This window comes from Podarcis gaigeae (assembly GCF_964106915.1).
Source record: "Podarcis gaigeae genome assembly, chromosome: 3".
NCBI classification, from domain to species: domain Eukaryota; kingdom Metazoa; phylum Chordata; class Lepidosauria; order Squamata; family Lacertidae; genus Podarcis; species Podarcis gaigeae.
The window spans coordinates 74,231,911-74,251,462 of record NC_139680.1 but is presented as its reverse complement, the minus strand read 5'-3'; the positions used below and the strand labels follow the sequence as shown (position 1 = coordinate 74,251,462).

At 43.8% G+C, this 19,552-nt stretch overlaps 1 protein-coding gene across 1 annotated transcript in view; it reads right to left on the bottom strand.

The window, feature by feature from the left end:
* PGBD5 (piggyBac transposable element derived 5) overlaps positions 1–19,552 on the bottom strand; it is a 69,092-nt gene that overhangs the window by 37,280 nt on the left and 12,260 nt on the right. The gene's annotated exons all lie outside the window — the stretch shown is intronic.

Sequence of the window (19,552 nt, the reverse complement as noted above, 5' to 3'; positions counted from 1 at the left end):
ACAGTCCCAACAGCTAGCAATTAAAAACAACCCTACACAATACATTTCCTTCAACTTTGGGGCAGCTTAATACAACAGTGAAGCTACAGAAGTGATTGGTTAATGTGTTTACAGCAGCTGGAAATATATTAGAAGCTATGAAAGATCCTAAGTGGCAGGTGAATGGGCAGTACAGTACAAGGTGGACCAAAACAATGTTCCTTTAATTGGGATTTCCCTATGGGTCTACTATGTAGCATAGTAGAAAATACGTGCTAGAATATAGTTTAAACCTCATAGATTCTTAAGGTGTAAGTGGTATTTTTCTAATGGGTGCATTCTCAGCAGAGAATCAGAGACACCCAAGCGGAAGAACACGGCTCAGTAGCTGCAATTCACCTGCAGTCTAGCATGAATTCATAGTCCCCGAGGTAAAGGCTTTGGCAGGGGAAAGGAAAGAGCAATAAAAAATGCCACTCTAGCCTACATTTCTATTTATGCAGTCGCTGTCAGATGCCCCTAGCATAGAATAGCTGGCAATTTGGAAGGACCCCAAATGTTTGCATTGGTCTTCAACCAGTGGGTTGTCTCAGCAGTATGGATGTGTAATTACGCAGCTGTTATATCAACCATCTTATGGCGAAAGGAGAAGGAATAGGCAGCAGAAAGAATGGCACAGGAAGCTGACTGATACTGAGTCAGACCTTTGATTCATCTAGCTTAGAACTGTGACTATGCCAGCTGATGCAGATGTTTCAACTACAACTCCCATCTGCGCCAGCCAGCACAGTTGGCTAGGGGTGATGGAAATTGTCCAAAACATCTTGAGCGTTTCAGATTGGCAAAGGCAGGTCTACAGTGGCTTTCTTGGGTTTCAGATAAGAGCCTTTTTCCAGTTGTATCTGGAAAATGCTGGAGAGAGATGACAAAGGGGGGGAGGGGCAAAAATGAGAAAGTTCATAAGAAAAAAGAAAAGGAAAAAAAAGAAAGAGAAGTTAGAGCTAGAAAAATATAGGAAGGAAAACATGGAAGTTACAACAAGAATAATAACCCCATGTTGCTGTTTGTATTTAAATGGAGCCTTCATTTAGGAAGTTTAATGTCCATTAACTAAATATTTTTGTAAAACAGTGTGTGTCTTTTTCCCATACACATGGACAATCTAGCACAATACAAATCATAAACTGCCAAAAGTACATAAAACAATTGAATTCATCACAAAAATATGCTGAATAATGTCAAAGCACCGCTGCAAACAGTCATGCCACAGTTTTAAAAAATATTCTCATGCTACTGTTGAGGATCTAATGACTCGACAGTATGTACCTGCTACAGGTTTGCAAACAGAAGACACAGCACTTCCAATTTCCTCATGTACATTCCACTGAAAAGAGCGTTCAGAGAATATCTCCGTGAATTGGTTCTATTTTGCCAACGAACATCAAACCAGATCATATCTTTTACAGTGCTGGCAGTAAAGCGATCCACACATGGCACCTCGGGGACTATCCATTAATGAATATTTACAGTCATCTTGCACAGGCAAAGTCTGATTGCAAAAATGCATGCTCAGAATCTGATACCTGGCACTGTATCATGACCTGTAGTTGTCTTCCACAGGCGAAACGTTTCAATTCTTATCTCCCTGATGTCATAAAAACAGCACTGCAGACCGAGATATGAGAACATATACAGGATAAGTCTGCTTCTTCACTAAGCTCATCTTTTCCTCATATGAAGGCATGCTCTCATTATATATATATTTATGGATTTAAACACAAAACTGAATTTCACTATATTTCCTTGTTTATAGCCTTGTGATAAACTTAAGTTTTCATGCTGTGACCAGTGAATTGAGGTGGGATGTGTGGAAGGCACACAATTGAGCACATTTTGGGCATTAATTATATGTGCAGCTGGCTTCTGTTGCAAGTTCTGCCAATCAGTATTATCGACACCCAAACAGCCACTAAGCTGCCCACATTTTGTGCTGGTGCATTATGGATAAAAGTGTAAAGCTGGAGACAGCATAGCATTGCTCAAAACAAAAACAAAAAACATAAAGTTCCACAACTTGCACAACTATCTGGTTGAGATAATTGGGAAATGGAGGGGGGTAGCTTCATCACATTTTAGTCTCAACTTTTTGCCACTGTGTTTTCTGCTTATTATTCCCTCTGTTTCTGACATTCTGGTATGAGTGCCATTCCTTACGGAATCATGATGACATCACCATCTAGAGGTGATATCAGAAGGCTTGGTAAACACCAAGATTTTTAAAAAATACAGCAAACCTTAAGGGGGAAAGCCTAAGAGCTCCCACCCCGGCAAAAAAACCCACAACAGCCTAGTAAGGTGTGTGACCACAGAAAGCTGACTGTTAGGTGGAAGGAAAATTGGGGGTGAGGAATGGCATATCCTGGAGTAGGGCAGATTTGATTTGACTGTAACCATGTTCCTTCTGAAATTCAACATTTAAAATAAAGCCTCAAAATATGTGTCAGAGGACCCTGACAAACCACAACATATTCAACTCAAATAATTTATTTATCAGGCCCCTAAGTCATAACAACAAAGATAAATCATAAACATTCAAATGAATTCTACAATTCAATAAATCCCAATACCATTAAAACAATCAATTACATGCTCTGTTTTGACTGGCTGCCCTTTAGTTTAAGTGAGTGATTAATAATCCCTTCCTAAAAGGTAAAAGTAGAATGTCCAGATATTTATTCAAAACGCTTATGACATTTGCACAGGACTACTATCTCATTAGAGTAGCAATAGCCTTTACATATGTCTCTTTACACTGATGTGAACTAGGGATAGAAGGATCTGTCAATTTTGGTTCTCTGTTTCTCATTTTTTCCTATCTGAAATTCCATTCTTGATATTTTGCAGCCATTTGTGTTTGGTTTTTTTAAAAAATAAAAGAACATTCAAAAGAATTCATCAGTGTTTTAGTTCAAAGTTCTCCTAATAAACACATGCTTTGACTAATATACACCTGTTTGTAAGCCAAACTAATTTTCACTAATATTTTCATTTTTATGCACACTTTCCCCCAATGTATGCATTTTAGTAAAAAACTGATTTGATTGGAGAACTGTATCACAATATTCAGATAATCGCGAATTTAGAAAGTTAGTTGTGCTTGGGTTTGCATATTGCTCTGGAAAGTGCAAAATTGATAGATTTGGCCTTAAATGCATATGAAATCAATTTTCTCCTCCACCCCTAGTGCAAACTGGAAATCATATACCATAGTAAAACAAGAAAAGGGCTTCATACACAGCCAAGGTACAGAGCAGGAGATAATACGAATCAATGGGTTAACATTTCCTGTTGCTATTAAGTCAGAGACATTTGCAAGTATAACATATTATTTCCCACAATGACTTTTTAAAAAGAATATGCTCCTTCAACCATTGTCAGACATTGTTATACAAAGAAACAGTAGCAGCAGTACTAAGGGTCAAGATGCTGAAATAAAAGCAATTCATGAAATTGAAGTTATCAGCTGACTGACCTGCACTGAAAGCACTAAGGTTAATGCGTACTTTGTATGCAAAGCATAGAGCAGAGGAAAATGGGCTTTGTTAGTGAATCTCAAGAGAGACCTGTGTGAGGGGCTTTGTTCAACAACTGATTGTTAATTCATGCAAAGGGGTTTTAAATTTTTTTTTTTAAGCATTGGGAGAGAGGAGATGCAGATAGTCGGAAGCACATTAACTGCAAGCCAGTTCCTGACTGTCTAAGAAAACAGAAGGAGCAATGCAAACTCTTTAACAAAACCTCCACAGTGATCTAACACATTTCACACCTGTGTGTCTTCATCAGAGAAATGCTACAGCAAGAAATGTTTCTTTCTGCTCTCACAACAACTTCCTGATTGCTTAAGGTTGGAGCCAATGTTTGTCAATTGCTCCGTGCTGAACAGCTCTAGACAAACAGCCAAGTGGAGGAAGGAACAACTAACCAAAACAGAGGACACAATTGCTGTTCCATCAGATTTCCATCTTGCCCCTTCTCAAAGGAACTCGGGACAGGAGAAGGAAACACCCCAAAACACATTTGCGTGTCGAGATCCCACAGCCACCCCCCTCTTTGGAAATAACTCACACAAGGACACAGATATTAGGTTTATGTTATTGGGCAAATTTTGGCCACAACTTTATTGAAATTACAGAATGTGAGCGGTATTGGCTTAGGTATTGATTGGACCCGACTATATCTGACACTTGCCCACTGTGCAGAAAGTCCAGTAAGGGTAAGCCACTGGTAGGGGGAGCCCTGTCGATGCGAACCAACTCAAGCTCCCCCTGGTATTCCCGTTGGGGTCGTGTCAAGGCCCAACCCCCAGACAGGCTTCAGACTAGATCAACACCCCGGATTCCTTTAACAGAATACCCTTAAGCATGGAGGGGCAGGTGATGGCCACACCTCCCCTCCCCCACACAAGGTCAAACAATGCCTAACCGCAACCCTAACAAAGTTGTGATGAGGAAGTCCTCTGGCTCGCTCCTCAGTTTAAACAGCCCTGGCCACGCCCCCCCACCCAGCCAGCAGATTGGCTGGCCAGGCTCTGACGTGGCTGGAATCCCCCAGGCAACGGGGAACAAAGTCCCCCGCCCCCGGTGGGGAGTGGGTGGCCACGTGGTCCACCACAACTCCTCCCCACTGGGAAGTGGAGTGGATTTATGTGTGTGCTCTCCCCACCCCACCCCTCTCACACGATACACCACTTCCCTGAATGGTGAGAAGTTCCTGGGGCACAGCACTTACCTAGCTGAGGCTACCTGTGTCCTGGAGGAAGTAAATGTGGTACCCTCTGAGTGTTGTTGGACTTGCTTCCATCAGTTCAGCCAGCATTGTCAATGGACGGAGATGATGGGAGTTGGAATTCAGCAACATCCGTAGGGCACCCCATTGGCTCTCTCTGCCCCACTGCCCAACCTCCCCCAACCTGATGCTTTCCTCCAGATGTGCCATGGGTCTCGTAGTGCCAGTTAGGATGTGGTGGGAATGGCAGGATCTGTCCAAGGGGAGGAGGTTGAGGGTGGGAAAGTTCAGGCAGAAATGGAGAAGGAGGTCTCAAACTGCTGCTGCCCAACGCTTCGGTAAGGGAAAAGGACTTAGCTGAGTTCTGACTCTGCCTCCTGAAAGAAAGCTGAGTTCTGACTCTGCCTCCTGAAAGAGAAGCTCCCAGAGTAGTGGAAGAGTGACAGGTTAATAAAGCAGATCTGGCTGAGTTAGAGGCAAAGGGAGAGGTGGAAGACTCTGTCTCATCACTAAAGATGTGCCGTTGCACCATCGCAAACAGACTCAGCAAAACCCCATGGTAAGCACAACATTTCCCCTTGGGACAAGACTGTGAACCATTGTTGTAAATAATAATAATAATAATAATAATAATAATAATAATAATAATAATAATAATAATAATAATATTTCTACCCTGCCCATCTGGCTGAGAGTATGAGTTAGCAATTATGGGATTATTCGCCTGTGGGGTATTTTGAAGCAGTGCTCCAATATCATAACTGTACTGGCCAGAAGGGGTAAAATGGGAACCAGGGACTGGACAGGGGAGGGGGCAGTTTTAGCTGAGAATTCTTGGCTCAGGTTGAAAAATGTCCCCCCACATACACACACTTGAGAAGCTGTTATATATAGATAGCTAAACAGATTTTTGTTAGAAAGCATTTAGGGCAATGCACAGATGTTTGAAAAGCTGGATTTTGGGGAAGAAGCATTTAGGCATCTGCAAAAGAAGGGGAGGAGGGGGGCGGCAGCAGCAAACTCCAGCAACTAACAACCTGATGGAGTCAGAATAGACTCCAGAAATAGCATGAGAGTCCCTCCGCGACAGAACACCGCCTCTGCTAACTGCTCTCCAACAACTGCATGCAGGAGGCATAATGGAGTAGCACCTATTAAGGAGTCAGCGTTAAGGACTCAATCCTGCAGTGCAGGAATGAAAGAGGACGGGGACAGACCTGGAGACTAGTCCATTTGTGAGAACAAATAGTAGGAAAATGTCCCTATACTGTGCCGGCAGGCAGGATCAAGCATCGGGTTTCAGCATTCTGGGGCACCCCACATAAGGAGGAGACCTATTGCCGATTAATCAGACTTCCTGGTCTTGCTTCTCCTCACGGGCCTTGAAACGAGAATGCATGGGGGATGGATGGAAAACATTTTGTTTGGAGATTTTTCCATATTATTTTCCCTATCTGTTTTCAAAAAACTTGGGTGGGGGGGGGAGTGGGGAGGTGAACCCAATTTTTCATCTCTACACTGGCCTGCTCTCTCCCTCTGGGCATGGAGGAAAGCATAAACAAACACTAGGTCCAAATAGAAGGAGCTGAAGTTGCCATTGCCTACTTGCTTACCTCCCCTTTTCCTCTAGTTCCTTGTCTGATCCAGAGCACACCAATAACCAGTAGAGGGCTGCTGCCTCTAGAGACTGGTAGGGTGGGAGTCAGGGAGGCCAACAGTAGGTGGCGCCAAAATTAACTCACCAACTGAAAACCAATGCTGTAAGTGACAGGGGAGATCAAACGCCCAGTGGAGCAAGAGCCAAAGATAGGAAGAGAACTAATTCAGGTTTTGTCCCCCTACTCCTCCCTGCTGAAGTCTGTAAGGGCAACACAGAGACTAAGGATGCCCTTTTAAAAAAATTTTTGGGGGGGCTGTTATTTGGTTGTTTCTTTTTTATTTTGCTTATGTATTCTGCATTTTTATATTGTAATTTTAGCCTGTGAACCATCCTGAGACCTGCAGGTATACGGTATTCTGTAAATTTAATAAATAATAATAATGAGGAGGAGGAGGCTGACAGCCAGTGCCAGACCCCAGATAGACAGGTAGGGGCTGCCTGAAGATAGACTGAGGTTGATGAAGCAGTGCCCCACTTAACCTGATGGACTAGCTTCCTCTACTTTTAACCCAAACATTCATTTGGGATAGGGCTGCCATATTCTGGGGATCATAAACCCAGACACACCACCATCTGGACACCCCCCCCCCACCATTCTGCATCTCCCTCACTCACCCCCTATCTGACACTAACCCCTTCCTCACCCACAGGCTTTCCTCTTCTTCCCCTCCCTCTCTTACCTCTGCTGTCTTTGGCCTCCTGCTCATGATGGGAAGGTTGCGCAAGGCCTGGCAACCAACATGGGGCGACCAGACACAAGGTGTGACCCCCAGCAGGCTGCTCCAGGCCACCCGATGAGCACTATCTGTTCCGAGGCACAACGCCTTCTGAGCATGCAGGTGCCCCACAAACACACAAAAATAAGAACCCCTAAAATCTGGACATTTAATCCAAAATGCAAACATCTGCCTGGATGGGGGTGCTGGCCCCCCAAAAGAGGACATGTCTGGGAAACCCTGGACATATGGCAGCCCTAATTTGGGAATCTTCTTCTTCTTCTTCTTCTTACCATATAGTGCTACTGTTGAAACACACCTTTCATCAGGCCATGACCTGGTGGTGAGTCCTGACCAATCAGCTGAAGACCAGTGCTCTAGGTGGTGAGGTAAAAGGTAAACGACCCCTGGACGGTTAAGTACAGTCAAAGGCGGTTATGGGGTTGCGGAACTCATCTCACTTTCAGGCAGAGGGAGCCGGTGTTTGTCTGCAGACAGCTTTCTGGGTCATGTGGCCAGCAGGACTAAGCCTCTTCTGGTGCAACGGAAGATCAAGTACAAGGGATGAGGGGGGGGGGGACCCATTCTAGGTATCCTGCCTGAGCCCATCCCATCCCCCAGACCTGGAGCTGACACTGTGTGCAGCTGAAGGTCTTTCCTTTCAAGTGACACAGAAAGATGCTGAACCAAAACTGTCTTCCTTCCATCTCTGATGCTGTCATCACGCAGCAATCCCAAGGGTAAGAAAGTGAATCTCATTGTAGCAGAGAAGTTAAAATGCAAAACATGCCAGGTGTATAATGAGCTTCTGATTTATGCAATGCCACTTAAAAATGGCACATTAAAATTATCATAAGCTCCACACCCCTTTTGTGTAGAATGTTTGCTATAAGGGATCCCTGAAGTTTTTAACTTGAGGTTGCTATGCTGAAGAAAACACATTCTATGTATTCTAGCAAAGAACAGTGTTTTATCTAAAAGTCACTCACATGTCCGCCTGCAATACTAAACACCAACCACATCTGCTCAGTCTCAAGATGGTGATATAAGAAGTAAGTCCAGCCACTAATTTCTCAGGAGCTCTTTCACTCATTTTCAATTCCCTTTAGCTCCTAAATACTCCTCTGCTTGAGCAAACATGAAATAAATGAGACCTGGAGGCCTATTAATACCCTGACAGATACATGTTAGAGGGTTGTCATAAAATGGGCTGGTGGGTGGGAAAGCCCATGTAAAGTGTCTTGTGTTGTTTCCAGGAAGGATTGGAATTGAAAAGGAAAGGAAAAGAATCGTGAAATCCCATTCAGCTTTTGTGCTTCTTTGAACCACCCACCTTCCTCATGTCCCTGTTCTCTCACCTCCTATTTTGATTCTCATTTCATCTGAATCTTTATCGGATTCTGTTTGCAATGCCTTCCCTCCCACATCTTCTCTGCCCATCTGTTCTCTTCTCCACATTTGCCCTATTTCTCGAAACAGGCCAACTCCAATTCAGAGCCCCCTAATCCCTAATGAAGACCCTGATGTCTTCAAATGGACTCCTAGAGATAAAAGGGAGGAAAGGGCATTTCAAAGGAGGCACAGCTGATTCCACAGATTTTATGCCGAGTCAGAGGAGCAGCATTAAATAAAGTGTTCTGTCTGCCAGATTTTAACTGAATGATCACATTCATCAGTCAGGTCAATATTATTTATGATCTGGAGAGAAGATAAATGCTATTTCAGATCTGGCTATTTATAATACCTTACAAATCTCTGGGAATAGACCGTCTTCAATCTCTTTGACGTTGTCCGCGGGTATCTTCAGGATGTTGTGTTAATGCCGAAGATAATAAAGGTAATATTTCATTATCTTTGAGAAGTGAGACGGGCCAACATTCAAAGAGAGAGACACACACATAGTCATGAGAATGTAGGGCACTCATTATCATTGCTAGTAGAGCACACAGAAGACCATTCAAAAGTGGCACCACCTATTTTCAGTCTAAATTGGTTCAGACCCCTCGGCCACTATACTTCTCGGGATTCTACTACCTCATTCTGAGGTGTGTGCATATAGACTGCACACCTGCAGTGCTCAAATCACAGGGAGGTCAGATGGTACCCCCCCTCCTTTTGAGGTGAGTCCCCAAAGTCCTGTTTGTTTGTTTTTAAAAAGCTCCAGAGATGGAAAACTTTGGTTTAAATTGAATGGATAGGACTTGTGAGTTTCATTTAGGACCCTCCTTACCTCTTCCTTCATAATTCAAGTACCAGGCTGTGATGTGACCCAGCAGAAGTAAGGAAATTTGAATTTTCCACACCACAGATAATCCACAGATAATTATATGATGTAATTAGATGATTATATTATCTGCTCCGGGGGCAGTGGCATCCTGAAGGGCAGCCTTGTACCGTTGAGTTACGGAAAATATGCAAATTAAGTTGAGATAGTGGACAACAAATTAATGTTTATGTTTTCATTTTGTAAAAAAACAATAAATTAACTTTGAAACGGGAAGCTGGGGAATGCCTGAAGAGGAACTAAATCGGCCCTAGATCTGCTTCACGGCTTTTCAAGCAAAGGTCACATTCACACCATACATTTAAAGCATATAACTTCCACTAGGATTCTTCCCAGGATTCTTAACCTAGGATCCATAGTTCTTAACCTAGATTCTTAACCTGGGAACCTGAACAGACTAGAGTTCCCAGAATTAAGGGGGGGGGTTGTGTGCTTTCAGTGTATTGTGTGGATGTGTCCGTAAGCAACTGAGACTGCTACAAGGCTGAGGGCTCACCAAAACTTCCCTTTCTCCTGTGATTTCTTCTGCTTGTCACACAGTTTCTAGGCACGGGTTCGAGAAGTTTTTCTTTTGTCCTGCCACTTTCTCTGGGCAAACCCACAGTTCACTGCTGAATCAGAACAAACATCAGTCCACAGAATACCCAACTGACGTTTGTTCTGATTCAGCCGTCAACCGTAGGTTTTGTCAGGGAAAGTGGTGGGACAAAAAGGAAAACCTCTTGGACTCTGTGCCTTAGAAATCACAACTGGAAGTCTGGATGAGCCCGCACAATGCCATATCTGCTTTTGCTGCTCCTTTAGGTTGTTTTTCTTCTTCTTTTGAACTTCCTTCCTTCAAATGAGTTAGTTTAAAATACCTTTTGAACAAAGTAGAAGACAGCAAAGATCCCAGGCTGCATCTGCTAGCCTTCCCCCAGCCGAAGGCAATCTTTATAGGAACAGCATAGCAAGAAAATCATCAAAGGTAAAGAGAAGAAACAAGCCAGAGCTCCACAGGGGTTTTGGGTGCCTCTTTTATATTATTGACCTTTTTTATTGCTTTTGTGTATTTTCTCTTTTTTTTCTTGAGCTTTTCAGTATGATGCTCAAAAGAAATTTCTTGGTTAAGCAATAATTTTCTCAACTAAGCCTTTTATAGTTAGTTATATATATATATATATTGCTGACCATTATCTCCCCAGAATAAACTAACAAGCAGCACCTGCTGTCTCCTTTCACCAGCCCCAGCTTTGAGGGAGCTTTCCGCTTCCTTACAATGAAATGGTCTGAATGAGCAATGCTGTTTCTTTCAAGCTGGGGAATGGCTGCAGAAGTCTCTCTTCTAGGGTTTGGACTTGCATCATTTGGAAACTCCTTGGTTACCACACCGGTTCCTCAAGCCAGTGGTGGAGGAAGGGGGATGCGGTGGGTGCAATCCACCCTGGGTGTCCCCACTGAGGGGGGGTGACAAAATGCCAGGCAGCACTCACCGCAGGGCCTGCAGCGCACCCGAGCCTCGCGTCTCTCCTGCGAGAGACACGGCGGTTTGGGTGCGTGCAGGCTCTGCGCTGCCCAAATGGTCCACCTGCTGCCTCCCCCCCCCCAGCTGTAGAGTGGCTGAGTGGGAGGAGGCAGGCAGACTCCAGAGGCCCCACGGTGTGCCATGCCCCGCCCCTATGGGAGCCGTGCGCTGCCCCAGGCGTCCGAGTGGCTTCCTCCGCTGCTGCCTCAAGCTGCAGTGTTGGTCATGGAGAAGGAAGAATGCTCAGGACTAGCACTGGGAGATATATAAACATATCGTCCAAAACCAGTTTGAAGTCCATATTGTTATGTCTGTTTCATTATTTTTCACCTGGCAATATATTGCAAATCATGGTGTGTGTGTGTACGCTATGCAAAAATCACAATGAGCGCATATATCAATGATCAAGGCCCTTTTTGCCACAGAAGGCTATGGAGTGGTAGAGATCGGTGGATTTCTCTTGAAGTGTTAGATGTTTGTTTCTTTTTACTCATAATTCATTTCCAAGGTAAGATGGCCACTGACACAAATGTGAGCATCTGCTCACAGCTTGCTCCTGCCAAAGAAGTGGAAGGAGATGGTCTCTGCCAATTCTGCCTTCCTCTTACAGCTTCTTGGAAAGCTGCTCTGAAGAGCTGAGCAACCCTCTGGGACAGCATGGAAGATGCAAGGGGAAGGGGGAATGGAAATTGTCTTCTTCCGCTTCCACACTTCCTCCAACAAGTACTGGTTCTCAGTCCCTTCTGCCTTTCCATTTGCAGAAGGTGTGGTCTGGATCTAACCCATTGTGTATGTGCATTCCGCAGAATTAAATCACACTTCATGTCAGTGGCTCTAAATGGACTACTTCCAACACACACACACACACTGCAGATTATATAGTATCTTCCTTTCATTTTGTACAATGAATCTGCCTCCCACCCTCAGCCCCCGCCCCCACTCACTTCTTCCATCATCCACATCTCTATGGGGTCTTTGTTCTTTGTTTACTTTCTGTTGTTCCATATTTGAACACACATATTTGGAGCATAGCTCCAAGGAGATCTGTGAGACACATATATGGATTTAAGAGAGAGAGAGAGAGAGAGAGAGAGAGAGAGAAGAAAATTGGACATCATAAAACCAGGGGAGCGGGGAAGATTCTTGTGCTCAGTTGGCAGCTCCACCTAGGATATTTTTTTTTTCATATGATGATGGTGTAGCAACTGTTCAGATTTGTGTTTGTCAATTTTTTTAACTACTTTCACAAAAAATAAAGTTTACAAATATGGTTTGGGATTACTGTACTGATGGAGGGAATTAGAGGTACTCTCTTCCATGAAGCAATTCTAAATAAGCTTGAAGAAGGAAGCCCTATTCTAAAATGGAGGGCAATGAGATGGTAAATGACAGATGTCACTCCGAGTAGGTCAGTAGTCTTTCCTCATCATGAGAGGTGCTCAAGAGGGAACAGGGGAGCAAGTGAAACAATAAGCTTACACAAACAAAACAATATCTCATTATTTTCCCAGGCCTGATTAACTGAATTCTCTTTTTTGAGATGATAGATTTCCAAAAATTATATTTACTAATAACAACATGATCTCATCTAATCCAATATCCAGGTCACAATCTACAACCAACTTCTGGTATGACAGAAGATTGTTTCAGCAGAATGTTTTCATTATTACATTCCTGTTTTCTTAACCACAGGGCCACCTGAATCTGGTGTAAACTCCCTTGGTAACCACAGAACGTTTTCTCATTTCTTCTGATACAGAAAACTGACACTTAGAATCTTCAAGAAAATGCTCTTTTTATGGCCTGGTAATTTTCCACTCAGGTTTCTATAAGTATCATAGCTGGGTTCCTTACGCCTGCAAAATTGAACAAGCTTACATGCAGGTATATATGTTGCCCTAAAATGCATAAATCATAACACTTTGCCTACAATTCTTCTGCCATTTCCTTGTGACTCTTGGTATAAATAGGATCTCTGGTGTGCAGAGCAAATTTGTGCACATAAAGACGAGGCCTTCCAGCTTCAGTACAAGCAAAATATTAACCTGCTTCATTTTAGGGCATTAAGAGCTATCAATCTAGTCCTGAAAATATTAATTAATTCTTCTAACCTTGTCCTAAAACTGCCAAACAGCTTCATTAAGACTCCTGAGAGGTATATGCCTAGGATTAGATGACCCCAGGCTCCTACATACATGAGATCCCAGGCTGCTATTTAAAATCTCAGACATACACATATGGAGATTCCAGCCTTGCACTGTGCAGCTAGGCCTTGAAACACACATTCATCTTCAGAGCTGAATTGGAGCCTGTGACGGAAAAATACTGTACAAGTTACTGTGCAGCTACCAAAGAATACAGCAAAGACTGTTTTGGTTTAGGCTTCACAGCTGATGCTAAGAATGAGGTGGAGCATGCTCAGTCATCAGCAGTTATTTGTGCACAAAACAACACCTGCAGCGAAAAGAGAATGTTCTTCCTCAGCGCTCCTCAATTTTTAAAGAGCAGCAATTCTACAAAGGTGCCCCAAATGACTTCACATTCCTGGAAAATGATACACATGACCCAAAGTTCATAGGCAACATGCAGACTTTAGGAGAGAAGAATGTCATGGGCTAGATATTCCCACAGCAAAAAGTAAAGGAATTGGGGCAAGTGGAAACCTTACCTTTCCTAAGAAAATGGCGGTGTCATCCTACAGAAGTATAAGAAGCCAGGAAAGGAGATTTGTGGCCTGTGATGTTGTTTTGCTTTGGATTCTTTTGCTGGTGAATGGAGAATTCAACCCTGTTCCCAACCATCTGGGGTGAAATGGCATTGTCTCAACTTGATACAGCCAAAGCCTACCCCCTATCAGCCCAATTTGGTTCAGGATCCAGACTTTGGACAGAGCGCAGGTCTCCTACAAACCCAATAGGAAATTTAGTGGTGCTGCCATCTGTATCAACTGGTCCAAAAGAACTGGACACAGTTCTAGAGAGAACTTAGAGTTGTGTGTAAATCCAGGTTACAGTGACGACACAGAGAGCAGCAAAGTACCCTCCTGAAGATCAATAGTTCCAGAACACTCAAGCAAGGAAGGAAGCTAAGGTATGCAAGCTGTTTTGGAAAAAACGATTAGGTTGTAAAATAACATTAGCATTTGGATCAAGAGAGCAATTTGGTACTATTAGTACCATCCATGTACATATTAGAGGGCCTTGCTCAGAGAAGCTTCCCTTCTAAATGTTGAAGGCACCAGGGGAGCAAAGAGAGACGAGGAAAGGGTGAAGCAAGGGTTTCACTCATATAGCCTTAATTCTCATGTGTGGGTTTTGTTCTGGGCTGGTTTGTTTTGCTGTTGTCAGAATAGCACCCTGTGCAGCAGTTTGGCAGAGGTCCAGCAAACAAGCCTAATGAGCCATGCTGTTTTTCACTGAAATCCGCTTTGCTGTAAGACAACTGTGTTCTCTTTTGGGGAACAGGTGCGCCTAAGTCCTGCTCTCCAAGCAGGTCTTTCTCAGAAAGCAGCTGCTTTTTTGTTTATTTTGGAAGCAGGGGTAATTGGATAGTTGGTTCCCAAGAAGCAGGATTCTGCATCTCTTCCACCACTCGTCCCCTTTATGGTTCTGCTTGAGACAGTGGTGCTTGGGAGGCAGTTTCTGCAAAATGCTGTAGAGGAAAATGAAGGGCAGATGGGGCTCATCAACCTGGGAAGGTAGCCCATCTAGGACAAGGAAACTCTGATCCTAAACCTCTGCTGCCTTGTGGGGTATCTTTGGGAGAAGAAACCCTACACAAATCCAGAGTGAAGTTGCTAAGGTGGTTGGATGGTGCCATATATGCCTGGCAACTCCTGTAGGCAAGCTGGTCCCAAACATATTGCTCTGCTTTCCTTTGGGAAACATCAGTGAGGCATATATGTTTGGGCAGCCCAGGACCTCCATACACACTGCCCAGACTTGCGCCCCAGAGAAATCACTTCCATGCTGCTAACACAGCGGTTTGACCTCACCCCTGGAGGCACACTCCATTGTCTCTCAAGACATATGGATACCAGCAACAACTTTTGAGTAAACATAGGCTGAGTTGAAGTTGCTCGGTGGAAGGATGTAGCAAAGGAAGAGTAAGGGAACCGGCCACCATCAAGGAAAACCGAGAAATCTTTGACAGGCAGTCATTCCAGTTTCCCTACTGTGGTTGAACTGCCCCAGCTACACATTTCCTGAAGAGGTAAGAATTTCCTCTCCAGGAGCAGTAAAAAGGAAGCAGCATTGATGAATAAAGTCAGGTTGCTAGCTGCAGTCATTAGCACATTTCAATCTTCCATTCAAATTGTTAGCAAAGGCGGGATCGCAGGAGGAAGACTGTGGCATTCCAGTATTTCAGATTGTTGCTGAGTCAGTGCCCAGAGAAAATGAGTGGCAATTCTCCTTTTGAAAACACCATTTTTTATTTATATGGCTCTCAGACAGAACCCCAAGTGGCTGTTGTGACTCACATATCTTCTTTTACCGGAGAGCCAAGAAGAGTCGCAGTTACTACCTAGCACAGGGCTCCTTCTTTTTAAAAGAACCACAGTGGAAATGTCTGGTCATATGCCATAGAACAAAGGCCAGGGTCCCACAGAAATCAATGAGATTTGCTCTTAAGACCTCAGTGCTGCAAGTCAGTCTTTTTTGTGATTTATGAGAAGATAAAAGGAACCATCTGACAAAAACAATAGTGGAAGAAGCTGAATTTCTACAGACTATACCTGCTGAGAATGGAACTCCACTAACTGGGTAGAAGAGGGGATACCATGTTTAATTATGTCCCTTTTTATTATTATTAAATTTATTGGACACTTTTCCGTTAATGGCTCATGATATTGCTGTCTTTCATGACAAGGGCCCCTACTAGACATCTTTCTTATTTTGCATCTATGCTGCTTTGTGCTCATGATGGTATCAGGGTGGATATGTGCAACCCCTATTTTCAGTACTCTTCATGCCTGCTTTGTTTCCAATCAGTGCATGTCCCATCTCTCCCTGCTGAAATCCTGTAACTCTTAAATGGTCCTGGGCTGGGTTGTCTACTTTTGTTGTGCTCTGTTGCCAGAGTGCGCCCCTCCAGACAGCAATAGTGCCACAACATTAGGGAAACATTGCATAACAACTGATTAGATAGATGGGCCAGCATAAATTCACCACCACTACACTATTATTGAATCAGCAATATCTTGCAGAATACATCCATAAAAGGACACCATTCTGGAGGGGGCCAGGATCCTCCAAAGAGCAGAATGGTAAGGAGAAATGGCCATTTCTTGCAGAAGCATGGGCTCTGTGAACTGTGCCTGCCTTAGGTTCACATAACTTCTTTTTCCAGATCTACTGACTGTCTTTTAAAGGACCCCAGCATTAATTCAGGGATAGTCATCTCATCAAAATCTATCAACACTCTTTCTACTACTGTTCTGAATATAACATATATGTCGGAGACATTAAACTGCAGTGTTTGTTGACCTTTCCTTTCCTTTCCAAAGTAACATTGACTCTCATTCTCAAACCGGAAAATCAGGCTTCCATGCCAGCTTAGTCTCCAGGCTCTGCCTTTTGTCACCGAATTTGTGCTAAGTGAATAATGCAGAGTTTGCAAAGAGAAACCAAACTGTTAAATAAACTGCGCATTATTATTTGGAAAGCAGCTGGGTAGCCACGAGGAAGCGGTCAGATCTGAGGTGCATGTTCTGATTTCACAAAATAATGAGGGACTTCGACTAAGTCATTCTGAAATGACAGCACAGAGGATGATAGCAATGGTAATAGCCATGTCTCTCAATATGTTGGGGTGAGCACAGAGGCTGTGGTGGCTGAGGCACAGGGGGGCACCGCTAGGTGTGCACACTTGTGCTGCTGCCACCATGGCAGCCATGATGCCAGCTGTCCACCACCAGGCTCGTGTCTGCTGCAGCCACCCGAGGGCTTGCTCTGGAGTTTTTGAAGAGGGTCACATGCATGTTTCTTGTTTGCTCACTGTCTGCGCTTGTGCCTTCAGCCATGTGTATCTCATACGGAACTTTCAATGATACGATACAATACAATACAATACAATACAATACAATACAATACAATACAATAATCTTTATTGTCATTGTCCCATGCAGAACAACGAAATTGAAAAAATCTACATCAGACATTCAAAAACCAACAAGCCTGCTATCCCAACTATCCCAGCCTGGTTAGCCCCTAAAAAATCTGATACCCCATAATTGAATACAATATACTCACATAGAGACTACCTTACACTGCATTTAAAAACAAAATCACATTTGGATAGAAACTGTTTCTCAGGCGGCTAGTCCTAGTCTTTATAACCCTGTACCTTCTACCAGAAGGCATAAGCTGAAAGAGATCATTTCCAGGGTGCGCACTATCCTGCACTAATTCTGCAGCTTTCTTACGGCATCTGGAAGCATAGATTTGATCCAAGGTGGGAAGAGTGCCCCCAATTATTCTCTCCGCAGTCTTTACAACCTTGGACAGCATTGTTTTTTCCCTGACCGTGCAGCTCCCAAACCACACACACAGACCATAAGTTAATACCCTCTCAACAGTACAATGGTAAAATGCCATCATGAGAGATTATTTTTCTGGAGGATTCTCAGAAAATATAACCTCTGCTGTGCTCTCTTCACCAGGTCTTTGCTTTGCCACCCTTTAGCATCTCCCTTCTGTTGGGGTGTGGGGGTGCCACTAGCATCCTGTGTGCATGCCTGGTGTTTTTGCAAGGTTTATGTGTGTGTGATATGGGATGCTGGGGCACTGCAGCACTCCAAATGCCTTTCACTACCCAGTCTTGCTGTTGTTGCCTGTGGGTGGGTGCTTCACATGTGCTGAGTGCATTCCATCTCCTGATTGTTTGCTTTCCCATGCTATCAATTGCGTGCTGCTTCCCAGGAGCCCTCTCTGTGCGGCCTTGTCGTTCCTACAAATCTGATCAGGGCACCTGGGAACTTGTCCCTGCATGTCAACAGGTGGGCACAGTTCCCATACTGATACCAGCTGAGCCGGTTCTTTGTGTTTTGCTGGTTTATTTCCACCCCACTGGTCTCAGGCTGGCCCAGCCAACATTTCCCCCCTCCCTGAACCTCCTAAACTAGCTCTGGATCTGTCCTGCTTTATGCTGGTTTAACTTAAGCCTGTGCTTAGAATGGCCTAGTAAATCTATAAAACACTGCAGATGCCTCAACACATTCACCCTGAATGAAACAGCTGGCTTTTAAAGATGATGGGTGCACATATTAGCATGCACTATCTTCATAGCTGTCAACTTTTCCCTTTTTTAAAGGGAAATTCCCTTATTCCAAATAGGATTCCTCGCAAGAAAAGGGAAAGGTTGACAGCTGTGACCATCTTTGTAGAGACATTCTGTGTGAGAGAATGGGGAATGCCTCTTCTAATCAGCCCATTCCCATTTTCAGATTTATTTTTTTAAAAAACCAACACCCTGGTTTCTAAGAAACTGATCTTTTAAAATTGACCCAAGATTTTTAAATCAATTCATCTGATTAATTATTGCATCCACTTAATTCCAGTGTACTTTTCTGTGGTGTATGTAGCGGTCTCAACTGCTCAGATTGCAGCCACCTTGTCTCTTTAGGATATATACACATGCATATGAGTGGAAAATAGGATTGCTGCCTTTGTTCTGGCAAAATACAGGACAGGGTGGGGCAGGGGTTGGGGGGCTATTTTTCTCCCATCTGGTGCTGAAATGAATTCAAAACAATCCATTATCATCTATTGCTGCCTAAATGGCCCCTCTGGAATTTTACACACACACACACTTGTAAATCTGTTTGTGTTTTGCTACCCAGAGCTTAAATACATGACCTTTTGCACACCCTTTCTCACAAACACATCTGGAGAGGATCCCTAACTTGGCAGAGTGAGAGGGAGGAGTGGAAATACAGGACAAACTGTATCCTGTATTGAATCAATACAGGACATAGCATCTTACATTGAACTACAGGCTGATCCGATATTATACAGGATGGGAAGGCAGGTCAAGGGTCAACAGGCTCACCCCATATAAGGTAGTGGTACAGCAGCGTTGCGCTAAAGTTCTGCTTCAGCTCTTCTTTGCAAGCCATCCATTCTAAACTTCTTAACATTTCCCCAGGGAAACATTTGATGAATGAAAGCCAAAAGTTCCCTGCATAATCAAGGACATCAGGCGCACGTCCTCTGTGCTTGCTCAGTGCATTTCTACTGCCACTCAGAATATTTTAACTGCAAAGAAAACATGGCCCAAATGAGCATTGGAGTTAAAATAAAACAAAGTGGTTCTACGGCACGAGGGGGAAATAACCTGTCCTTACGTTTGCTATGTTTTTCTTCTCTTTGGCCATCATTTAGGAAAATAACAGCATTTTTAAAGCTAAAACTGTCGACGCTCCACACTCTGCTCAGCAGTGCACTGCAGATCTTGCAAACATGGCCAGCTCCCAAAAGGCAGGTCCAGCTCTCTGCATTAATCAAGTTATCTCCTTGGATTCCTGGCATAAATGTCTAGATTGTGCTATAGCAGGGCATGTGGGGCTGGTTAAAATCTCTCCAGCGGAGAGGGATTTTTTGGCAGATGGGGGCACAGTGACATTC